This window comes from Tachyglossus aculeatus, unplaced genomic scaffold (assembly GCF_015852505.1).
Source record: "Tachyglossus aculeatus isolate mTacAcu1 unplaced genomic scaffold, mTacAcu1.pri scaffold_324_arrow_ctg1, whole genome shotgun sequence".
Taxonomy (NCBI): domain Eukaryota; kingdom Metazoa; phylum Chordata; class Mammalia; order Monotremata; family Tachyglossidae; genus Tachyglossus; species Tachyglossus aculeatus.
The window spans coordinates 2,617-23,676 of record NW_024045037.1 but is presented as its reverse complement, the minus strand read 5'-3'; the positions used below and the strand labels follow the sequence as shown (position 1 = coordinate 23,676).

Genomic DNA, 21,060 nt, shown 5'->3' with positions numbered 1-21,060 from the left:
TAATCAGGGCAGAAGAGTGAAGTATACACTGAAGTGGGGAGAGACAGGAAGATGGGAGAACAGAAAGGAGGCTAATTCAGTAATCGGGTCAGGATAGGATGAGAGAGAAAACGAGCAAAGCAGCAGTTTGGATGGAGAGGAGAGGGCTGATCTTGGCGATGTTGTGGAGGTGAGACGGGCAGGTTTTGGTGATGGATTGGATGTGTTGGGTGAATGAGAGAGTGGAATCAAGAATGACACCAAGGTGCGGGTTTGTGAGATGGGAAGGATGGTAGTGCCATCTACAGTAAAGGGAAAGTCAGGGAGAGGAAAGGGTTTGGGAGGGAAGATAAGGAACTCCATCTTGGACATGTTGAGTTTTAGATAGCAGGCAGACATCCAGATTGAGATGTCCTAAAGGCAGGAGGAAATACAAGCCGGGACAGAGGGAGAGAGAACAGGAGTGTGGATGTAGATTTGGGTGTCATCAGTGTAGAGATGATAGTTGAAGCAGTGGGAGCGAATGAGTTCACCAAGGGAGTGAGTGTAGATGGAGAACAGAAGGGGACCAAGAACTGACCCTTGCAGAACCCCTACAGTAAGGTGATAGGAGGGGGAGGAGTCCACGAAGGAGACTGTGAATGAACGGCCAGAGAGATAAGAATAGAACCAGGAGAGGATGAAGTTTGTGAAGTCAAGGTTGGGTAGTGTGTTGAGGAGAAAGGGGTGGTCCACAGTGTCGAAGGCAGCTGAGAAGTAGGGGAGGATTAGGATAGAGTAGGAGCCATTGGATCTGGCAAGAAGGAGGTCATTGGTGAACTTTGAGGGCACAGTTTTGGTGGAGTGTAGGGGATGGAAGCCAGATTGGAGGGGGTCTAGGACAGAGTTGGAGTTGAGGAATTCGAGGTAGAGGGTGTATATGACTCGTTCGAGGAGTTTGGAAAGGGAAGGTAGGAGGGAGACAAGACAATAACTAGAAGGGGCAGTGGCGTCAAGGGAGGGATTTTTTTGAATGGGGGAGATGTGGGCATGTTTGGTAAATGATAAATATTTTATCATTGCCTTCTGGGCAGTAAACCAGAGTCTCTGCCCTCAACACTCTTCCATGCCACTGTTGCCCAGCACAAATCAGGTGAGTTTGGACTTCTAGCAGATTGCCTTCCACTCACTAGCCACTTCTCAAGCCAGGAATGGAATGGGTATGACTCTGTTTGACTGTCCCTCCCATAGCTGAGACTGGTAGAGTACTGAAAACTCTCCAGGTATAATTGTGAGAGAGGTTCTGAGGTGCTATCAAGAAAAATATAGTGTAGTTTAGTTCAGATACACCTAAGGTTTGGATTTGGGAACTGGCAGGGGAATCGACTAAATAAAGCAATTGGTTGAATGGTCGTGGAGAAGCTTAGAGAAGCAATTAAGATTACCTCAAGGACTTGGGAGTAATTGGTTTATTGGATATTTCCACTGGGGACAGGAATGACAATGGAAATGAGATTACACATTCACTAACTTCCACCAGAGATGCTCTGAAGGCAAACTGAGATGCAGAGCTAGATAAAAGATTTCAGTACCCAATATCCAAACCGATCTAATAGAATAAAATTCAAATTGATCACTCCATCAAAGGTATTTATCCACAATTTATTCAAGTCTTAACACTATACTAAATGCTTGGGAGAGTTCAGCAGAAGAAAGCAACCATTACTACCATCAAGGAGTTCCCTTTATTATAGGTAAGACAGACAGACAAAAATTGTTCACAAACAATGAAAGCAGGAGAAAATAGAATGATACGATCATTAGATGAATGAATATGTCAAGATGAAACAACTGAATACATAATGAGGTATAGGAATAAATGATAATGAACATTTAATTCTGCTATTGTCCAAGTTTTCTTTGCACCCTTTGGCTTGAATGTTACTAGGTAATTAAAGAATGATAACAGCCTGATGGAATATCAGAAGAATCAGGCTGTGAGCATACCTGCAGAATGAGAAAAGCACGTGACACAGCATGAGTTCTGAACACAGGATACAACTCTCACATTCAGAAGAAAACCGGTTTTAGACATCTGGGCTGAAGATGGATGCGAAATGCAAAAAATCATGTTTATTGCTATGAATGGACCAATGTGACTGATTCACATCTAGTTTGCAATTCTTGACTTTAAAAAGACCGTTCTTTTAAAGCAATCACCTTCCACAGTGCATCTTTCACCTCTTTGTTCCTCAGACTATAGAGATCACTGAGTTCAGCACGGGGATCAGTATCATATATCACATGGACACTATTTTTTTTTGAACCACTGAGAAGCTGGAACTGGGCAGCAGATAAATAAACATCGTGGTTCCATAAAATAAAGTGACTGTCATTAGGTGAGAAGCACATGTGAAAAAGGCTTTTTGCCTTCCCCCAGGGCAGTGTATTTTAAAAATAGCCAGCAGGATGTACACATATGATATCAGTGTGGTCAGAACGGTAACCAGCATATTGACATATCTGGAAGCAGCAGGAAGGACTTGGGCAATCCTGGAGTCTGAAAGAACAGCTTCAACAATGGAGGGTCGTCACAATATAAGTGATTAATTTCATGAGATACACAGAAGGACAAACTAAATACACTTGCTACACAGATCACAGTATTCAGGCAACTGTCCAGGTAAGAAGCAGTAACTAGTAAAGCACACAGCCTCTGAGGCATGCAAACCATATACAGGAGGGGTTTACAGATTGCTACATATCGATCATATACCATCACTACTGGAAGATAGTACTCTACTACCCCAAATGTAGCCGCAGCTCAGAGCTGGGCCACACATCCTGGGTTAGAAATGTTTTTCTTGTCCACTAAGAAATTTGCCAGCATTTTAGGGGTGACAGACGATGAATAACATGAATCAGAGAAAGACGGTTGGCTAAGGATAAATGAATCCTTGCTTACGAATCAAGCAAAGACTCCTCACTCTTGGCTTCAAGGCTCTCCATCACCTCGCTCCCTCCTACCTCACCTTCTATCTCTCCTTCTACAGCTAAGCCTGAACACTCGTCTTCTCAGCCACTAACCTCCTTACTGTGCTTTGTTCTCACCTGCCCAGCCATCGACCCCCGGCCCACATCCTTCCCCTGGCCTGGAATGCCTTCCCTCCACACATCTGCCAGGCTAGCTCTCTTCCTCCCTTCAAAGGCTTACGGAGAACTCACCTCCTCCAGGAGGCCTTCCAAGACTGAGCCCCCTTTTTCCTCTCCTTCTCCCCTTCCCCCCATTGCCCTACCTCCTTTCCCTCCCCACAGCACTTGTATATATTTGTACAGATTTATTACTCTATTTATTTTACCTGTACATATTTACTATTCTATTTATTTTGTTAATGAGGTGCATATAGCTATAATTCTATTTGTTCTGATGATTTTGACACCTGTCTACATGTTTTGTTTTGTTGTCTGTCTCCCCCTTCTAGACTATGAGCCCGTTGTTGGGTCAGGACCATCTCTGTATGTTGCCGACTTGTACTTCCCAAGCGCTTAGTACAGTGCTCTAAGTGTTCAATAAATACGATTGAATGAATGAGTAAGGAAAATGTACATGGGAGTGTGAAGTTGTGGCCTGACTCTAATGATTAAAATGATGAGCAGATTTCCCAGAAGAGTGACCACATAGATGAGGAGGAACAGCATGAAGAGGGGGATCTGTAACTGGAATCACTCGTTAATCCAGACAGAACGAACTCACTTAAAGGTGTGTTATTTCTGTTGGCCATTCCGTGCCCCTCTGTTATGTGGGAAGTAAATGAACTACACCATTGGCATTGCAGTGCTTAGAGGTCCAGAGAAGTAGCATTCCTATTAAAACCAAAAGTTGGAAAGACCAAAGAACTTGAAGAACTGATAAAGATCCCTTTGCCTGGAAATCTCTCCCTTCTCGATTGTCCAGATCGCAGCCCTTTCTATCTGAAGAGCCCTTCTAAAATCACATCTTATCCATAAGGTCTCAGCCAGAAGGTCTTTCTCTTATTTGCTATCTACCCAGATAGTGATGATGATGATGATGATGATGATGATGATGATGATGATGATGTGTGCTAAGCACTTCCTACATACCCAGCCCAAGCTAATCAGAGTGGACCTAATTCCTGTCCCACATAAGGCTCGCGGTCTGAAAGTGCCCCAACTACCGCTTCAGTAAAATACTTCTGTAACAACCCACAACACTTCTTTCATATTATGTACAAAATTAGTTAAGCACTAATTCATACACTCTCCTTGTTCTACTTCCTTTTTATCTCTCTTCCATCCTACATTATAAGCTTCTATTGGACAGGGGTCATGCTAATAATTCATGTCTACTAATCCTCTAGACTGTAAGCTCATTGTGGGCAGGTGATGTGTCCGTTTATTGTTGTATTGTACTCTTCCAAGAGCTTAGTACAGTGCTCTGCACAAAGTAAGTGTTCAATAAATACTACTGAATGAATTGTACTCTCCTCAATGCTTGGTACAATGTGTTGCAATTACAGATCCTCAATAAGTTTAATTTATTGATTGATCTTCACCACTGCCTAAGGATGATAGTTGCTACGTCCCTGGCCTGTGCTTCAGGCCCTCAGATCTCCCATTGAAGCCAGCACTTACTGAAGACCTTTGAGCAATCGATTACCCATTACACTTGTTACGTATCTTACATACAAAATTATGTAAGCACTAATTTTAGGTAGGCACTAATCCTTATCCACTTTTTCTACATCCTACTCATCTATCTTCCCTTCTACATTATAAGTTCCTATTGGACAGAGGTCATGACTACTAATTCTATTATACTCACCTCAATGCTTGGCATAGTGTGTTGCATGTAACAGGTCCTCACTAAGTCACTAGTCTGGGCTTCAGGCCCTCAGATCTTCCACTGAAGCCAGAACTTACTGAATGGTTCCCTCTCACAGCAATTCTTAATTCAGTTACAGAACATTTCTTCCAAGGCACCAGTACACACTACTCCAACCCTCTACTTTCCTGGAGAGCTCACTCATCCTTATTGTTGACCCTCTCTATCATGACTTCATTTCCTTTATCCTTACGATTTCATTTCTCCCCATTACACATATTACCTGTAGCAGCTCCTCCACCATGTTCTTAAATAAACTTCAGTGGGGAATTTCTTTGTCACATTCACAAAATTGCCTTATTTCAATTTTTTTCTCCATCTCCCATTTTTCTTCATTATAAACCTCCATTTAAAATTTAGAATCTCCTCTTCCTTGTCTTCTAGACATTCCACTTCTTTGAAAGCTTTCTTCTTTGGTTGAAAAGTTTAGTAGCTAATGAAGGTAGACTATTTTCAAATATTAAAAATGATGTGAGGTCTAGAAATAAAATGGAAGAGAAAATTAGCCTGAAATTCTTCCCCTGAAGAAGACCCATGTTAGTAAACTCAGGAACTGCTTCCTTAAATTATAAAAACAAGCTGCAGTCTACACGTTTCAACAACTACATTTTTGAATATTTTTCCCCAGACGATTTTCTAAATAGCTACAATGATCAATTCATTAAGAAAAATCTTGATGCACCATTACTACCAAAATTGAAACAAAAAGAAAATAATTTCTTCAAAATTGATCTTGGCAAATTTATGAGCTATTTCAGTGAAAGTAAGTATGGGAAGACCATGATATTTGTAGGAAAATATTTACTATGATACAAATTACTCTATCCAGTAGCAGAATAGAGTATTATCTCAAAAGGGCTCTGCTTTACAATTTAGTGCATCTCTTCACTTAAACTATAGACTTTTCTGATTGAAATTAAAAATCCTGACAATAATTAATGTAATCAGAGAAGCCTGTAGCCAACGCACACAGAGGAAACAACACCTAACTGATTTCTAAATGAATCTAGAAGATAAGATCAACAGTAACCTTCTGCAAAATAAGTTCCCCTTTTTTTGAAGAAAAGGTTTTTGGGATAACATCTATACCTGTGGAAGTGTCTGGAAAAAGCTTACGTTTCTTAACCATCAACAGAAACAGACACTGTAAGCTGCTTTTAGCTTCGTGGCTGGGACCAACTCTATTGTATTGCACTGTTCCAAGAGCTTAGTTCAGTGCCCTGCACACAGTAAGCACAACATAAATGCCAATTATTGATTGACTGAGGAGGTGGAGGGACAAGTCAATGAGTTTTTCCCAGATGAAGAAGGGAAAGGGACAGTTATCCTCTTCAAACCAAAGCAACCCTGGGCTTAAGAATGAGCCTACGCTTTCATCCCCATTCCTGCACCCTGACAGCGTAAACTCAAGAAGAGCTGACCTCTGTGGATTTACATAATCTCAATCTAACCTTCTGCTAGGGAGGTAGAGGAAGAGAAGGCCGACTGCATGATAAAATTCCAAGAGTTCAATGAATGATGTTGGATATGAAAAGAGTTATCACCCAAGGCTCAAAAGCACTGCACTAGATAACAGAGGCATGTTTATATTGGAATTAGTGGTGTTTGGGGATTATGTCCCTCAATTCCTCTGTCACCGAAGTGAAAAACATTATTTAATTGCTCTTTAGATTCACCCAGGGGCCGAGAATAATCACCTGCAGGACCTCACAATAGCTCCAGAATCCCAAGGGATAGGGTCATTTTTGCTAAAAAGGAATTTCCGTATTATCAACAAAGAAATCTAAATTACCCCTCAGAGAAATCTCACACAGCATTGACTGAAGCTACCAAGGTTTCTTAATCAAGGACTTCACCTCAACCACCTCATAATGATGTGAGCCTAAGTTAGGACAGGGGCTGTGTCCACCTTGATTTGCTTCTATCCACCCCAGGGCTTAGAACAGTTCCTGGCACATAGTAAGAGCTTAACAAATGCCATAATAATTATTAATTATTGTCTATCTAAACAAAGTAGCATGGCCTAGTGGATACAGAACAACCCTGAGAGTCAGAAGGATTTGGCTTCTAATCCCAACTCCACTATTATCGGCTGTATGACCCTGGTCAAGTCACTCAATTTCTCTGTTCCTCAGTTACCTTACCTGTAAAAATGGGGACTAAGATTGTGAGCACCATATGAGACAATGGACTGCACTCAACTTGATTAGATTTTATCAAACCCAGCAGTTAGTACAGTATCTGTCACATAGCAGGCACTTAACAAATTTCATAGAAAAAAAAAACAGTAAAGAAAGAGCAAATTTCTAGGTTCTAAATTTTCCCAGTTCAAAGCCCCTCCTGGTCATTTGTTACAGACTTTGGGAAACACCTTCACTCTTTTAGGATAAACAACCATTTATAGCAGTACCAGTAATGATTAGGAAGCAAGGATTCTGGGTGTCAGTGGTATTTATTCAGTGCCTTCTGTGTTCAGAAAACTGTATTAAGCACTTAGGAGAGAACAACAGAGTCGGGTTTGTAGACATGGTCCCTGCCTCACGGACCTTAAATCTGATCACTTCCTCACAGCAGAAAGAGTGTTCTTACCTCTGGAACCCAAAAGGAGGACAGGAGATTGTGTTCCTTACTTAATCTATCAACAGTTTTAATGAACACCAATTGTGAGGAGAGCATTGTAATCAGTGCTTACAATAGAGTTGCTAGACACCATCTCTGACCTCAAAGAGCATATAATCCAGGGAAAGAATCAGACACTAAGATACTATGCAGGTAGGGGGAAAGAGGAAAGTGAGTTCCTTAAGAGTTCTTAAGAACTCTATATGTGAGTTCTTAAGAGTTGGGTGTGTATGCAACTACTCCATGTGGTTTAGAGAACATGTCTACTAACTCTGTTGTATTTCTCTCTCTCAAGTGCTTAGTACAGTGTTCTGCATACAGACAATGCTCTGCATACAGTAAGTGCTCAGTAAAAATCATTAAGCGATTGACTGATTGATTTAGAGTACACAAATGCAAGGTTGGTACAAAGGGCTGGGATAGCAGTTGTGGGCATAACATCGGTGGTGTGGGAGGTAAATTAATCAGGGAAGACTTTCTGGAGGAGATGAGAGAGAGGGGAGTTCCAGGAAGAAGGAAGGATATAAACAGCATGGGCTCAGTGGAAAGTGCCAAGGCTTAAGAGTCGGAGGTCGTGGGTTCAAATCCCAGCTCTGCTGCTTGTCAACTGTGTGACTTTGGGCAAGTCACGTAACTTCTCTATGCCTCAGTTACCTCATCTGTAAAATGGGGATTAATACTGTGAGCCCCCTGTGGGACAACCTGATCACCTTGTATCCTCCCCAGTGCTTAGAACAGTGCTTTTCACATAGGAAGTGCTTAGCAAATGCCATTATTATTATTATTATTATTATTGTTATTATTATATAAGCTAACATCAGGGGAGGGAGGTATGGGAACAAGACACAGTATATATGTTAGCTTGAGAATTTTCCTCCTGGTAATGATTTTTAAGATTGACAGGAATTGTGTATATTCTGAAACATCGGAAAAATATGCAATGAAATTTATGAATTTCACAGGAAATGAGGTCTCTCTAAGATCTATGTATACTGTGCATTTAGGGAAAGAAGTTCAGTCACTCAGGATCATGTCAATCTAGTTTCATGGGCAACTAAATAAAGGTACTGGAAAATTGAATCAAGAACATACCTCCTCTGCCTTCAACAACAAATATACTAGGAAAATCTACATAACACAAAATGAAAAACAAATTGGAAATATCAGTCAAACAATGTTTTTACTGATCTTTAAAACTGCGGAATTTGTTAGGCACTTACAGTGTGCCACTGTATTAAGCTCCCAGGGGAGATATAAGATAATCGCTTTGGAACCATTCTCTGCCCCACAGGCAAGTGACAGTCCAAATAGGATGGAGTAAGATTTAATCCCCATTTTACAGATATGGTACCTGAGGCACAGAGAAGTTAAGTGACTTGCCCAAGATCATTCAGCAGACAAGTTATGGATCGGGGATTAGAGCCCATGACCTCTGATTCTCAGGCCCATGTTTTGTACACTAGGCCATGCTACTTTTCACTGCTCTGTGCCAAGCACTATCCTAAGCATTTGGGAGAGTACAGTAGAAGTCAAAGAAATGATACTTGTCATCAAGGAACTTACAGAAACCTCTTGTATTTCACTATACCTTACAAAATTTCCTCGTTTTCCAGCCATCCAAAGAGAAGTCTGCTTTGTCCCCATTTAAGGACTGAAAAAGCTTTAGAATGTGATCACACAAGCAGGGTCTTCTAGACGATTGCTTCTTGATATATGATGGAGGAGCCTGACTGAATGACAGTCACTGCTGAGGGGTTCTGGTAACCTTTGTGTTGCCTTCACACCTCAACTGCCTCTTTGCCCAGAGGTTAGGAATTGGGCCCAGGCCACCATCAAGAGGCAGAGTTAGTGGAGAGACCTGGAGGCTGCAAACATCTTGAATGTCATCTGTCAATTGCATTCATTCATTCAATCATATTTATTGAGCACTTGCTGTGTGCAGAGCACTATACAAAGCCCTTGGGAAAGTACAATACAACAATAAACAGTGACATTCCCTTCCCACAAGAGCTCACAGTCTAGAGTGGGGAAGAGAGACATAATGGAAGTAAATAAAATTATGGATATGTACATAAGTGTTGTGGGGCTGGGAGGGAGGAGGATCAAAGGGACAAATAAAATTACATATATGTACATATGTACTTTAAGGCTGGGAATGAGAAAGAACAAAGGGAACAAGTCAGGGCAATGCAGAAGGGAGTGGAAGATGAGGAAAAATGGGGCTTAGTCTTGGAGGAGTTGTATCTTCAATATGGCTTTGAAGTGGGGGAGAGTGATTGTCTATCGGTTAGAGGAGGGAGAGCTTCCAGGCCAGAGGCATGACTTGGCCTAGGGGTGGACGGTGAGACAGGCGAGATCGAGGCACAGTGAGAACGTTAGCACTAGGTTAGCAAAGTGTGTTGTCTGGGTTGTAGAAGGGGATTAGTGAGATGAGGTAGAAGGGGACAAATCAATCAAGTGAAGATGCTTACATCAAGACTTGTTATCTATGGCTGGAGTAATATTTATTGAATTGGTACTGGCAACTACTGCTCACATTGGTTTGACATTAAAGGGAAGTACAGATTACCACCAGAAGATTCCTTTAAAAAATTGAATTGGCAATGAATTAATCAGTTAGTGAATCTGTTTTTAAGTAGACTTTTTTTGTCACTTTCATGTAAATATTTTCGTGTCTGTTTTTCTTGGGTCTTTTACAGAGAAATTGGAACAGATTATAGGAGGTAAGCAAACTATCAGAGGGGGTGTGGCAAGAAGCAACTTGCCTTTGTGGATACTGCCTAGGTCTGGGAGTGAGAAGGACCTGTGTTCCTAAACCTAGCTCCACCACTTTGCTGTGGGACCTAGGGCAGGTTACTTAACTTCTCTGTGACTCAGTTACCTCATCTGTAAAATGGGAATTAAGACTGAGAGCCCCTTGTGGGACGTGGACTGTGTTCAACATTGTATATACCCCAGAGTTTATTACTGGAACATAGTAAGTGCTTAACAAAAAATAAAATCAGTACTAACCAATTTTGCTCTTAGGAAAACAAGTATAGATATCAGATATCACTTTGTTTTCTGAGACTGTCAGCTCACTGTGGGCAGGGAATGTGTCTACCAACTCTGTCGTATTGTACTCTCCAAAGCGCTTAATACAGTGCTCTGCACATAGTAAGGGCTCAGTAAATAATATTGACTGATTTCCATTTATTAAACTTGCACTAAATCCAACACAATGTAAATCATTATCAGATTAATATTCTTCCCATTAGAGCCACAGATTAAAATAGTTGCACCATTTGGGAAAAGGAGGATTTTTGAAAATTCTGTGTCCCCAATTCCTCTGACAGGTTATCATAGATGTCACACACCATGGGTCGATTAACCTGTACCCTAATAGTGATTTTAAACAGCAGAGTGAGTCTTCTGAAGAGTTCTAAAACGATTTAACAGTAAAAGTAGATTTTTGTCTCCCAGGATCCCCTTAGCTGAGCAAGGGAGACAGCTCATTTTTCCAGTCATCTCAGCAACAACGCTCCCAATACTCTTGTGACTATGTGTGGAAAGGTAGGAGGGAGAAGCAGGCTTCTGTAGAACAACATCATAAATATGCCATCTTCAGGTTTGTACAGAGGGATATGGGGAGGTTATAGAAGCATCTCCTCCTCTCCTGTCCTTACACGCACACACTTTGGCAAGTGCCTTAATGAGAGGGATCAAGTCTAATAATTCTATTGAAATCTCCTTAGGGCTTAGTTCAGGGCTGGACACCAATAACTTCTCAGTATATGTTAGTGATTGATTCGTTACTCAGCTGAAATATATGTGCATAAACCCAATCCACAAAGCTGGAGGCAGGGAAGGGGGAGGAGCTCAGATTTGGCATATCTGGAATTGACATTTCAGAGGACTAGCGGTGTTAGTCATTTTCTTTTAATGTATATTAAGCTTTTAACTATGCCAGAAACTGAAGTAGATATAAGATATTAGGTTGGACATGGTCCCCGTCCCAAATGAGGCTCACAGTCTTAATCCCCATTTTACAAATGAGGGAACTGAGGCACAGAGAAGTTTGAGACTTGCCTAAAGTCACACAGCAGATGTCACAGAGCAGGGATCAGAACCCAAGTCCTCTGACTCATAGGCCAGTGCTCTTTTCACTAGGCCCTGCTGCTTCTCTAAAATGTTATTATTATTATTATTCCTATTATTATTATTATTATTATTCATCGACGTGGGTCAACCCCCTGCCCACGTCATTCCCCTGGCCTGAAATGCCCTCCCTCTGCACATCCGCCAAGCTAGCTCTCTTCCTTCCTTCAAGGCCCTACTGAGAGCTCACCTCCTCCAGGAGGCCTTCCCAGACTGAGCCCCCTCCTTCCTTCCCCCCTCCTCCTCCTCTCCATCCCCCCTGCCTTACCTCCTTCCCTTCCCCACATTACCTGTATATATGTATATATGTTTGTACATATTTATTACTTTATGTATTTATTTTACTTGTACATATCTATTCTATTTATTTTATTTTGTTAATATGTTCGGTTTTGTTCTCTGTCTCCTCCTTCTAGACAGTGACCCCACTGTTGGGTAGGGACCGTCTCTATGTGTTGCCAACTTGTGCTTCCCAAGCGCTTAGTACAGTGCTCTGCACACAGTAAGTGCTCAATAAATACGATTGATTGATTGATAATCATATTAATAACATCAATATCTTAATGTATACTCAGGACAGTAATACTTTCTCACATTTGAGACTTGCACAGATTTAAAATGAAGAAGTGTTTGATGGATTAAGCAATTTAAATCATGCTTTAGTCTTCAAGATGTATCTGAATTGAATAACATTCTGATTTGGAACATCCACACTGTGGGTGCCCTACCTAGAAATGCTTCCTCAGAAGGCTCTGTGACTGATAAGCTCTGCCCAATGGCTTAGGGCAAGTCTCCCAACTTGCTCTCCAAAGTTAGCCCTACCCTATTGAAAGGTTAGCAAGAAAAGTAAAATCAGTTCAAAGATACCTAAGGAATGGAGAGGTCATGCTATTTGTCAATGACACTAAGTAGGGAAAGTGGTTGAAAGGTGAAGAAGACTAGAAGTGCAACAAAGATTTCCTCAGGACTTGCAAGCAATTACTTTCTTGGCTACTGGCAATGGAGAGAGAAATGAAAAGGGAAATGAGAATATGCAGTGACTAGACTTTCACTAGACATGTCTTTAAGAAATGAAAAAACCCAAGTTGGAAGCAAAGTTTCATTACAGATAATTCAAACCACTTTATGGAAACAAAATTCAAATTAATCAATAAATCAATTGATGGTTTTCATCTAGACTTACTGAGTGTTTATCACTAAACTGAGTGTCTGGGAAAGTACAGCAGAAGCAAAGCAGACATTACATGCCATCCAGGAGTTTCCTATGTTATTGGAGAGACAGTCTACAATTGTTTACAATGAGAGCAGGAGGAAAAAGAATTATATAATTGGTAGATGAATGACTATGTTGAGATGGAATAACATAATATGTAATGAAATATACCACTGAGTATGTGTAAACTTCCAATTCCATTATAGCACACGATTTTTTTTTTTACATTTTTTAGCTAGAGCATTATTGGGAAATTAGGAAAAAATCTCTGGAAACGTGGGCCCAACTGGAAACGTCTTGTGGTATCAGAAGAAACGAGCTGTGAGCATAGCTGCAGAATGAGTCAGTCAATCATATTTATTGAGTGCTTACTCTGTGCAGAGCACTCTACTCAGCACTTGTGGGTATACAATATAACAGACATTCCCTGCCCACTATGAGCTACCAATCTAGCACAGCACATGCCATAGCACGAGTTCTCCTCAACCAAGGGTTTTGCAAGAACAGAAACCTCGCATTAGAAAAGGATGGATGTGAAATGCAAAAATCCTGTTTATTTTTATTATTTTACCAGTTTAAATAATTCACACTCTACTGTGTGATTCTTGACATTTAAAATCAGTCAATTAATGGTATATATTAAGCACTTATTTTGTGCAGAGCACTGTACTAAGCACTTGGGAGAGTATGCTATGGCAGAATTAGCCAATCCGTTCCCTGGCCATAACCTTCCATAGGACATCTTTCACCTCTTTGTTCCTCAGATCATTGGGTTCAGCATTGGGATCAGTATCATACAGCACTCGGACACCAGTTTTTTCTGATCCACTGAGAAGCTGGAACTGGGTAGCAGATAAATAAACATTGTAGTTCCATAGAATTAAGTGACCATCATTAGGTGAGAGGTGCATGTGAAGAAGGCTTTTTGTCTTTCTCCAGAGAGGAATATGAGAATATGCTGTGACTAGACTTCCACTAGACAAGCCTTTAAGAAATGAAAATACCCAGGTTGGAAATAGAGTTTCATTACAGATAATTCAAATCAGTTTATTGAAGGAAAATTCAAATTAATCAATAAATCAATTGATGGTTTTCATCCAGACTTACTGAGTGTTTAACATTAAACTGAGTGTCTGGAAAGTACAACGGAAGCAAAGCAGATTTTAAAAATAGCCAGCAGGATGTAAACTGCATAGAGTGACTGCATAGATGACGAGGAACAGCATGAAGAGGGTGATCTGTAACTGGATCACTCGTTAACCCAGGCAGAATGAACTCACTCAGAGTGGCATGATTTCCATTTGCCATTCAGTGTCCTTTCGTTAGACTGGAAGAAAATGAACTACACTATGAACATTGCAGTGGTCTGAGGTTCAGGGATGTAGTATTTCTATTCAAAACTAAGACTGGAAAATGGAAGAGAACAAGATTTTTTATGAAATTACAAATATTTATGTTCCATTCATTCAATGGTATTTATTTGTAAAATCCATTTCAGCAGTGAACATGTCTACCAACTTTGTTTTATTGTATTCACCCAAGTGCTTAATTCATTGCTCTGCACACAGTAAGTGGTTAATAAATGACATTGAAGGAATGCATGCTGCTCGTTGTGGTCTGGGATCATGTCTCCACCAAATATTGTACAGTCTTTAGTATTTAGCACATTGTTCTGCACATAGTAGGTGCCCAGTAAATACCTTTTTTAAAATGTCCTATTTCCTCTTGCCTCCTTAACATCTCTAGTAGATATCCTGCTTAGTATGTGCAAAACTGTTTTCCTCCCAGATCCTCTCCTCCATCCTGTTCTTCCAACGCAGTTGACAGCACTACCAACTTCCTTGTGTCAGATGCCCAATTCCTTGGCATTATCCTAATCTTCTCCCTCACTTTCAATCTCTCTGCCTGTAACTCCCTCCCACGTCAATTCTAACAAACCACAGCTCACTCCATCTCCAGAACCCTTATGATTTCACGTATCATCCAGGAGACATTTTCTGATTAATTTCTCATCTACAAATTTAATAATAACAATTATTATTGTTGGGATATTTATTTAGCATTTAATCTGGGCCAAGAACTGGGCTGAGCACTACATTAAATACATGATAATCAAAACAGACACAATCCCTGTCCTACATGGGCTAACTGTCTAAGAGGAGCTCAACCACCACTTCAGGACTTAATAATAATAACAATAATAATAATAATAATAATAATAATAATAATAATAATAATAATAATGGTATTTGTTAAGCACTTACTATGTGCCAGTCAATGTACTAAGCACTGGGGTGAACACAAGCAAATCGAGTTGGACACAGTCCGTGTCCCATGTGGGGCTCACAGTCTCAATCCCCATTTTACAGATGAGGGACCTGAAGCCCAGAGAAGTGAAGTAACTTGCCCAAGGCCACACAGCAGAGGAGTGGTGGAGCCCAGGTTAGAACCTATGGCCTTCTGACTCGCAGGCCCTTGCTCTATCTACTACACCAGCTATGCTTCCACCCTTAATACTTCTGTATATGGAAAACATACCCTGTCAATTACACGGTAATACATAGCCTTATCCATATTTTCATCTTCCTCCTAACCGTAATTTATTTTAGTGTCTATCTGCCCTGCTATAATGTAAGGTCCTCAAGGTAGGAATGATACCTACTAATTCTATTTTACTCTCCCAGGTGCTTGGTACAGTGTTCTGCACAAACCGATTCTTAAGAAATTCAGTTGACTGATTGACCTTCACCACTGGATCATTGGTCTGGAATGCAGGCCCTCAGGTCTCCCATTAAACCCACAATGTACTGAAAGGTGGTCTACGGGAAAGAGAACAGGCTGGGAGTCAAAGGTCCTGGCTTCTAATCCCAGCTCTACCACTTGTCTGCTGTGTGACTTTGGGCAACTCACTTGACTTTTCTGAGCCTCAGTTCCCTCACCTTTAAAATGGAGAGTTAATCTTACGTTGACTGTGAGTCCTGTGTGGGACAGGGAAATTGTCCAATCTGATTATCTCGTATCTACTCCAATCATTATAGCAATAAAATGATAATAATAGTAATAATAATGATGATGCTTATGATTATGATGAAAATAATGGCTTCTCACAGTAGTTCTTAGTTTGCTCAAGGAAGATTTCTTCCCAGGAACCAATGCACATTACTCCAAACCTCTACTATCCCACAGAGCCCAATCATTCTTGTTTCTGGTCCTAATCATCTTGACTCCATTTCTTTCATCCTCAAGAGCATATTACCCCCAGTACTCATATTAATTATAGTAATTATTCCACTACATCCCTTAATGTACTTAAATAGGGAATTTGTATTGGATTGTCATACTCACCAAATCACCTTATTTCACTTTCTAAAAGCCTGCCTTTTTTTATTTGAACTTCCAGTCATCTAACATTCAATGTCTCCTTTCACTTTCTTCTAAGACACTCCATCTCTTAGAAAGATTTCTTCTTTCAAGAACATTTAGTAGTCAGTGAAGATAAAGTAAGTCATATCATGAAGGATGATTATAGATCTGGAAATCAAGCAGAACAAAGAATGACCTGAAAGTCTTCAACCAAAGGAGGTATTTTGGCAATGAACCCGCTTAAGCAATCACAGAAGCTGCTTCCTTAAATTATAATATAAGCAGCATTCTACACTTTCCAACAACCTTTACAACCTGTAGATTCAAGTACCTCATTTAAAAAAATACTACAAAATTGTTTGACACTATGTTTGTGTTATTATATTTCAACAAAGTGTGAAATGACTATGTCCTGTAGGAAAGTATTTACTATGAAATAAATTGCTCTTCTTATCATTTAGAAAATCAAATGGAGGTTCTCTTCAACAGGGCTCTGCCTCACAACTTGGTGCCTCTCCACACTTGGTCAAATTTCTGCTCTAAAATTAAAATTTTAATGAATGTTCAATGCAGTTAGAAAAGCCTGCAGCCAATGCACACACAGAAACAATGTCTGATAGATTTTTAAAGGAGTGCAAAATAATGAGGCCAACTGTAATGTCCAGTCAACAGGATTCTCTTTTTCTTTGATCAGAAGCCTTTTGGAAAGACATCTGTACTGTTGGAATGTTTAGTTATTTCCAGACCAGCGACAGTTGATGTTCTCAGGGATGTTTGTGATTACTCCTGCACCTCCACCTACTGGCTATTTAGAGAAAATTTGAGGCCTAGAGAAACTGTTCGCTGCTCACTTGGCTGTGACTAAATTGTCCATGCTGGTTCTTCACTTCCCTATGAGGTAACTGAGACAGAGAGGAGTTGAGGGACTTCACAAAGACACCCAGCAGATGAGTGGAGGAGCCGGAATTAAAACATGGGTCTTTCTGACTCCCAGATAAGGAAACTGAGCAGAGAGGTTGTGGCTTGCCCAATTTGACTGAGCTTGCCAGTAGAAGAATTGAGACTCAAACTCAGGTCTCCTGATTTCCAGTCCCCTGCTCCTTCTACTAGGCCACCTTGTCTACCTCTGTGATGTGAGGAAATGTGATCTGAATGGGAAGACCCCAGATCTGGAGTCAGGAGACCCTGTTCTAATCCCAGTTCAGGTTCAGGCCTGCTGCATCACCATGGCCCTTAGACATAGAGGGCTTAGACATAGCCCTCTATAGGCGCCATAGACGCCCGGGACTCCGTTCCCGAGAGGCCCGCCCGCCATCGCACCGCGAGGCCTTGCTGCTCCTGGAAGGATCCTCTCCTCTGAGCGCCGCCATAGACGCCCGGGACTCCGTTCCCGAGAGGCCCGCCATCACACCGCGAGACGCCCGGGACTCCGTTCCCGAGAGGCCCGCCCGCCATCACACCGCGAGGCCTTGCTGCTCCCGGAAGGCTCCTCTCCTCAGAGCGCCGCCATTGACGCCCGGGACTCCGTTCCCGAGAGGCCCGCCCGCCTGCCCCCATCACACCGCGCGGCCTTGCTGCTCCCGGAAGGTTCCTCTCCTCAGAGCGCGCCGCTATAGACGCCCGGGACTCCGTTCCCGAGAGGCCCGCCCGCCCGCCCGCCATGACACCGCTTGGCCTTGCCGCTCCCGGAAGGCTCCTCTCCTCAGAGCGCCGCCATTGACGCCCGGGACTCCGGTCCCGAGAGGCCCGCCCGCAATCACACCGCGAGGCCTTGCTGCTCCCGGAAGGATCCTCTCCTCAGAGCGCCGCCACAGACGGCCGGGACTCCGTTCCCGAGAGGCCCGCCCGCCTGCCCGCCATCACACCAAGCGGCCTTGCTGCTCCCGGAAGGATCCTCTCCTCAGAGCGCCGCCATAGACTCCCGGGACTCCGTTCCCGAGAGGCCCGCCATCTCAGCGCCCCCACGGACGCCCCCCCTGCTTCCACCCCCCCACTTAGGAGGCCTTCCGTAAAGTGCCTCTCATCCCCCCCCCTTCCCGGTCCGGTCCTGACTGACTCTCCCCCCGCCCCCAGGTAAAAAGCCCTTGTTAGCACCTTGTTAGCACCATGTTAGCACCATGTTACATGTTACATTAACGACAACCTCATTCACACCTCCTCAGCCCTCCCATGCTAGTTGACTGTTCGCTCCCCTCCCCAGGTATCTCTGCTCCCTGACCCCCCTTAACTGGCCCACCCTACTTCAGCTCTTCATAGTTTGTATCTGCTCTCTGTGGCATCATTGTCTGCCAATTCTATTATTGCCATAGCATATTGATTGCTCAACTACACCCTGTGATGCCATCACCTACTTTTATCATTGCTACTGTTTTATTGCTTCTGCATCTCAATTGTTAACCCCCCGCGGTACTGTCACTCGCCATGCTGACCTCACCATGAACTTTCAGTTCCCTTGCTCCCAACTGCCATTCCCATTCCTCACCTTCCCCTTCCCCTCTCCCACCCAGCTGTTTCCCTCCCTCTCACCCACCAAGACTGCTCCCCCTCAACCCCTACCAAGGATTCGTCTGTACCAGCGCAGGTCCTCCGCTTCTCCCTCCCGGCCCCCCTCCTTCCCTTCTCCCCACCCCCACCCCATCCCAGTTCTCCTTTCCCATCGCCACCCCCCTTCCCACTCTCCCCGCCCAGGCCCCCGCCAACTCATCCCAATCCAAACCCTCCCCACCCCTCGCACCCTTCCCCCTCCCTCCCCTCCCTCGACAGCTGATGCCAAGTGTGGCCTCTGGAACCCCCGCTCCGTTTTAAGTAAGATCCCTTTCATCCTAGACCTTTTCCTTTCCAGTTCTCTATTCCTCCTCGCCCTAACTGAAACATGGCTGTCGCCGGACGACACGGTCTCCTCTGCTGCTCTCTGCAGTGCAGGCCTCTTCTTCTCCCACTCCCCCAGACTCACCGGAAAAGGAGGAGGTGTCGGTTTCCTTCTCGCCCCCCAATGTCGCTTTCGCACTATCCCTCCTCCCCCTTCCCTTTCCTTCCCTTCCTTTGAAGCCCACATTATTCGCCTCTACCACCCCCTCCAGATTCTTGTAGCCGTCATCTACCGCCCTCCGGGCCCCACTTCCAACTTCTTTAACGACTTTGACCCCTTCCTCACATTCCTTCTCTCCTTCTCCATGCCCACTCTGATGCTCGGAGACTTCAATATCCACATGGATATCCCTAACGACTCCTCTGCCGCCCGCCTTCTATCTCTCCTTGACGCTGCCAACCTCTTCCTCCACCCCACCTCACCCACTCACCAACTTGGTCATACCCTCGACCTCATCATCTCCTATCGCTGCACTGTGTCCACCCTCACCAACTCTGTGATCCCTCTCTCTGATCACAATCTTCTCACCTGCCTCCTCACTCACACTCATTTCCCCGGTAAATCCGTATTACTCCCTCACAGAGATCTCCGCTCTCTGGAACCCACCCATCTTTCGGAGCGCCTCACACCCCACCTCGCCGCCCTCTCCTCTCTACCCAATCTTGATGATCAGATTACTGCTCTCAACTCTACCCTTTCTACTCAGCTACACTCGCTCGCTCCCCTTTCCCTTCGCCGTTCTCGCACCACTAACCCACAGCCCTGGATCACTGCCACTGTTCGCCTCCTTCGCTCTTATGCTCGAGCTGCCGAACGCTGCTGGCGAAAGTCTAAACACCATGCCAACCTCGTTCACTTCAAGTTTATCCTTTCCTGCCTTAACTCAGCCCTCTCTTCTGCCAGACAAAACTATTTCTCCTCCCTTATTGACACCCATGCCCATCACCCCCCGCCAGCTCTTCCGTACATTCAACTCCCTTCTCAGGCCCCCGGTTCCTCCCCCCTCCTCCTTCCCTCACCCCCAACGATCTGGCCTCCTACTTCATTAACAAAATTAAATCCATCAGGTCCGACCTCCCCAAAGTCTCTTCCCCCCTTTCTCCAACCCCCCGGCTCTCAACACTCTCTGCTACTCTCCCATCCTTCCCAGCGGTATCCTCAGAGGAACTCTCCTCCCTCCTCTCAAGTGCTACTCCGGCCACCTGTGCTTCTGACCCCATTCCCTCTCATCTTATGAAATCTCTCGCTCCATCCCTTCTCCCTTCCTTAACTTCCCTCTTCAACCGCTCACTCTCCACTGGTTCCTTCCCCTCTGCCTTCAAACATGCCCATGTCTCGCCCATCCTAAAAAAAACCCTCTCTTGACCCCACCTCACCTTCTAGTTATCGTCCCATATCCCTCCTACCATTCCTTTCCAAACTCCTTGAACGAGTTGTCTACACGCGCTGCCTAGAATTCCTCAACAACAACTCTCTCCTCGACCCCCTCCAGTCTGGCTTCCGTCCCCTTCATTCCACGGAAACTGCGCTCTCAAAGGTCACCAATGACCTCCTGCTTGCCAAATCCAACGGCTCATACTCTGTCCTAATCCTCCTCGACCTCTCAGCTGCCTTTGACACTGTGGACCACCCCCTTCTCCTCAACACGTTATCTGACCTTGGCTTCACAGACTCCGTCCTCTCCTGGTTCTCCTCTTATCTCTCCGGTCGTTCTTTCTCAGTCTCTTTTGCAGGCTCCTCCTCCCCCCTCCCATCCTCTTACTGTGGGGGTTCCCCAAGGTTCAGTGCTTGGTCCCCTTCTGTTCTCGATCTACACGCACTCACTTGGTGACCTCATTCGCTCCCACGGCTTCAACTATCATCTCTACGCTGATGACACCCAGATCTACATCTCTGCCCCTGCTCTCTCCCCCTCCCTCCAGGCTCGCATCTCCTCCTGCCTTCAGGACATCTCCATCTGGATGTCCGCCCGCCACCTAAAGCTCAACATGTCGAAGA

General features: G+C 43.7%; 1 non-coding gene across 1 annotated transcript; it reads right to left on the bottom strand.

Annotated features, from left to right (window-relative positions):
- Positions 1-1,121: 1,121 nt before the first annotated feature.
- LOC119923869 lies at positions 1,122-1,259 on the bottom strand. Its single transcript, XR_005448990.1, has one exon. It is a non-coding gene; the product is annotated as a small nucleolar RNA SNORA7 (small nucleolar RNA).
- Between the last annotated feature and the right edge of the window lie 19,801 nt (positions 1,260-21,060).